At 43.2% G+C, this 4,746-nt stretch overlaps 1 pseudogene; it reads right to left on the bottom strand.

Moving 5' to 3' along the window:
• Positions 1 to 1,202: 1,202 nt before the first annotated feature.
• On the bottom strand, positions 1,203 to 1,844 carry LOC129675170 (protein phosphatase inhibitor 2-like; annotated as a pseudogene).
• Positions 1,845 to 4,746: the final 2,902 nt, after the last annotated feature.

Genomic DNA, 4,746 nt, shown 5'->3' with positions numbered 1-4,746 from the left:
TTCATAAGGGAGATTGGCCTGAAATTCTCTTTCTTTGTTGAGTCTTTTTGAGGTTTATGTACCAAAATCTATATAATATTTTATACAAATTAGCCAGTTCTTAGAAAAGTAAAACAGTTTTGGAATAATGACATTACACCATATTTGTGGTGAAGGCAAAAGAATATATGTGTAGTTAGCTCTTACCTATCTATTCAGTATCTATGGTTATCACTTAATTCTTGGAAATAAATAACTGGCTTGTATTTTGGCAAGCCAAGAATTGTTGAGAACAAGAAAAAACAAGGTTTGTATTTGACAAACAAACGACTGCTTTTTTTCTCTTATTTTTAGTACATTTGTTATTTATTACAATTTATTCACTTTGTATCCCAGCTGTAGCCCTACTCTCACCCCCTCCCAATCCCTCCCTCCCTGCACATCTCCTCCTATGCCTCTTCCCCCATCCACTGACCCTAGGGTCCAGCTGACAAGAGCTGATCATAGACAGTTTCATAGGGACTTTCATAGTCTTCCTCTGTGGCCTGGTAAGGCTGTTCCCCCCTTCATGGGGAGGTGATCAAAGACCCAGCCACTGAATTCATGTCAGAGAGCCTCTGTTTACCTTACTAGTGTGCCCATTTGGAGACTGAGCTGTCATGGGCTACATCTGTGCAGGGGGGTTAGGTTATCTCCATGAATGCTAATTGGTTAGAGTATCAGTCTCAGAAAAAAAACCCTAGGCCCAGAATTTTTGGTTGTGTTGCTTCCTTGTGGAGCTCCTGTCCTCTCCAGGTCTTTCTCTCTCCCCCTTCTTTCATAAGATTTCCTGCCCTCTGCCCAAAGTTTGGTTATGAGTCTCAGCATCCCTTTAATACCCTGCTGGGTAGAGTCTTTCAGAGGCCCTCTGTGGTAGGCGCCTGTCCTGTTCCCTGTTTTCTCCCTCTACCAATGTCCATCCCATTTACCTTTCTGGTTGAGAATTAATCATCTTACCCATGGTCCTCCTTCTTGATTAGTTTCTTTATGTGTACATATTTTAGTATGATTATCCTATAGCACATGTCTAATATATGCTTATAAGTGAGTATATACCATGTGTTTCTTTCTGCTTCTGATATACCTCACTCAGGATGATCTGTTGTAGTTCCCACCATTTCCCTGCAAATATCATGATTTCCTTGTTTTTAATAGCTGAGTAATATTCCATTATGTAAATGTACCACAGTTTATGAACTTTGTGTTCTCTATTGCAGATGGCCACTTGAGTTGATGCTTCAGTATCCATGCTGCCTTCATCTGTAGTCTCTGGCATGTCTTCATTTTCGTCATCATCATGTAGTTCTTTTGAAATTAACTATCTAGCTAATTTAATATTCAGTCCTTCTTTGTAATGAAGCTTCCTTTTCATTTCACACTGCTGCTTTTTTTGTCACTTGTTCAGGGGAGAGATCATTTTCTTCCTTTACACTGCTTTCTTGTTCCCGAGTCTGATACTTTGCCTCCAAGCTTTCAGCAGCAGCTAATTTCTTAGCTAAAACATCTGGATTCAAGTCTTTGTAGCCTTCCAAATCACTATAGGCCTCTTCATTGTCATTTAGCATATTGTGGTAAGAAGTGTTTGTCTCATCTAATTTCATCAAACCGTAGTCTTTGTCAGCTGGATGATATGTTGCCAGGATGTTCATTTCATTCCATTTCTAAGATTGTTTACTCAGCTCCTCTTCAATGCTCTGGTGGGGCTGCTTGCCAGTGACCACCACAGTGGAAGCCTCAGAGGTCTTGTTCTTCAGGATTCCCTTGATGAGCTGGTGTGAGGCCTCTGACCCTGTTGAGGCTGTCAGTTCCTCTGTCTGTTGGCTCATGCCAAAAGTAAGGAACCCACATTCATGATTGTCTGTCTGTTATTTCTTTAATAAGTGTTTCAACATTTCTTCCTGAATTTTAGTGACCATCTATATTAATTTTTATGAGTACCAATTATGGTTAGGAATGCTTTCACAGAGAACTCTTTAACTGCAAATCCCTGTTATCACAATTATGGTTAATTTTACAACTCGATAAATTTAAGTTACAACATGTGTCCTGTGATATTTTTATCATTAACTTTACTTTTAATATTCAAGTAAAAGTAAAGCATATAGTTTATATTTGATTGCCTTGGGGTTTCACGAAACTAATAGGAAGTTGATGATCACACCAGAAGGAATAACATATTTCTGAAAATTCATTAGGCACACTTTTGCAGATATGATAATTATATATGATATTCAAAACTCTACTAATATTCTTTCACATAAAAAAGGAAAAATTAATATTGCTAACCTTCAAATAATCTTAAAATGTATTGTGATACTACTTGACATATTCAGTGGATCAGAATACTGGCTTTTAGTAGCTAGAAATATTATTATTACCACATATGATTCATGGGGTTTTTTTTTTTGTAAAAAAAAAAAAAAAAGTCGAGAGGCGGGGCAAGATGGCAGCCCCGGGAGGACTCTCATTCTGAGGAGCAGCACAGCAGGATTGGCACAGTGACCAGCAATCAGAACTCGCGGCCATAAAACACAAGTGGTTGTGTTTCTCAGGTGAGAGGATACCCCACGGTGGGGGATTCGATCAGCTTTAACTCACCCTGCAAAACCGCGGAAGAGATCCCCGTTCCGCCAGGCGCTTGGTCACCAGCCCAGAGCTACCCGCCAGCGCGATCTGGTCACGGTCCCAGACTGAACTGTGGGCCCACAACACCATAGACTGGATTTCCCAGTCGAGAGATAACCCCACGGAGCAGGAAACAATTGGGACCGACCCCAGGTTACCCAGACATCCCCTGGAAAAGACTCGGGTTCCGCGGGTGCCCCAGGAGCCAGCCCGGACCCAGAGCCGGGAGGGACAAAGGCGCCTGCCTGCACAGAGCCCTGACTCGCCCGTGATTCGCCGCCTCAGATAGAACTGTGGGCACCAGGGCACCAGGGCGCCAGACTGCGTGTCTCTGGCAGGAGGAAACCCCCAGCGGAGGGGGTCAGCAGCTCTAACGCTTAGGACACCCAGCATCAAAACACTTCCTGGACACATGCAGACTCTAGTGCAGGCAGAAGTGCTGTGCTCTGCCGCCATTGTTGCGTTCCCCTGGGGCACTGGGACACACAGCTGCATCCTCGGACCTGCAGGAGCCGAAGAGCCATTACAGCAGCCCTCAGATACTGTGCCAGGAATCGGCCAGTTGTCCCTGGCTGGACTGCCAAAACTGTAGGAATCCCTGATCCTTCAGGGGGGCTGCACCCACAGCGTCAGGACCAGAGTGGTGCCTACAGCCGCCATCCCAGACAGAGACACACAGCTTCTGGTCCAGAGTGAGGCACCCAGCCTCCAGACCAGAACAGTGCCCCCAGGCGACAACTCAACCTAGGTGCACATTCTCCAGGTCCAGAGCAGAGCAATCAGCCTTTGGCCCAGAGACTTGCTGAGTGCACCTCCCACTTTCTCAGACAGAACTGTGCGCCCCAGGATAACAGACTGAGGTTCCCTGTTGGGAGAAAACCCCATAGCTAGGGAATCAGCAGTTTCTTCAAGAGGACTGTACATGGAAATTTAGTGAGCAGCAGCACACTAAATTTATAACAAGAAACCCAGCAGTGGGGAAGCTGTCTTGAGAAATTCTATGGGTAAGAGGAGATCCCCCCTGCCTAACATAGACCACAGCTACTACTCAGGGCTATAAACCTGAGGTGAGCAGTGGCTACTCCTGAGAAACACTGGCCATACAGTGACCATAACCAAAAAGCAGAGAAGGACTCCTTCAGGAAAAATCATCTTCAAGCCAAGGGGATACTCCTTACCTCAGGACTCCAGGAAGCACAGAAACTAACAGCCAACACCTAAATCAGCCCAATGGGTACAGGTCAGCGTAAAGGCTCAACCAACAAAAAACAGAGCAATATGGCATCTCCAAAACCCAGCCATCCAGAGGCGAACAGCCCTGAACAATGCAGCATAATAGAAAATCAAGAAGATGACCTTACATCTATGTTGATGAAGAGGATAATAGAGGAAACAAATAAAATACGTAGAGAATTAGAGGAAGATAAAACCAAACAGATCATGGCTATCCGTAAAGAAATGGAGGAAGATAAAGACAAGGAGATTAGGGCCATCCGTGAAGAAATACGGGAAGATGCAGCCAAACAGCTTGTGGCCTTCAGAGAAGAAATAATTAAATCACTGAAAGAAATCAAAGAGACAAAGTTGAAGGAACTAAAAGAAAAAGAGGAAAATACAAGCAGACAGGTGAAGGAAGTAAACAAAACAACTCAAGACCTGAAGATAGAACTAGAAAAATTAAAGAAAACACAAATGGAGGAAATAATGGAGAGGAAGAATTTAGGGAAGAAAACAGGAACTACAGAGGTAAGCATAACCAACAGAATACAAGAAATGGAAGAAAGAATCTCAGGTGTAGAAGATACAATGGAAGAAATCGATGTATCTGTCAAAGAAAATGTTAAATCCAAAAAATTCCTGACACAGACCGTCCAAGAAATCCAAGACAATATGAAAAGACAAAACCTAAGAATAATAGGAATAGAGGAAAAAGAAGACTCCCTTCTCCAAGGCCCAGAAAAGATTTTCAACAAAATCATTGAAGAAAATTTCCCCAAGTTAAAGGAGAAGCCAATAAGGATACATGAGGCCTACAGAACACCCAACAAATTTGACAAGAAAAGAAAATCCTCCCGCCACATAATAATCAAAACAGTAAGTATA

The sequence above is a fragment of the Psammomys obesus genome, unplaced genomic scaffold (genome assembly GCF_907164565.1).
Source record: "Psammomys obesus unplaced genomic scaffold, mPsaObe1.curated_primary_1811, whole genome shotgun sequence".
Taxonomy (NCBI): Eukaryota; Metazoa; Chordata; class Mammalia; order Rodentia; family Muridae; genus Psammomys; species Psammomys obesus.
The sequence above is the reverse complement of the archived record's forward strand: the minus strand, read 5'-3'. Positions and strand labels throughout refer to the sequence as shown.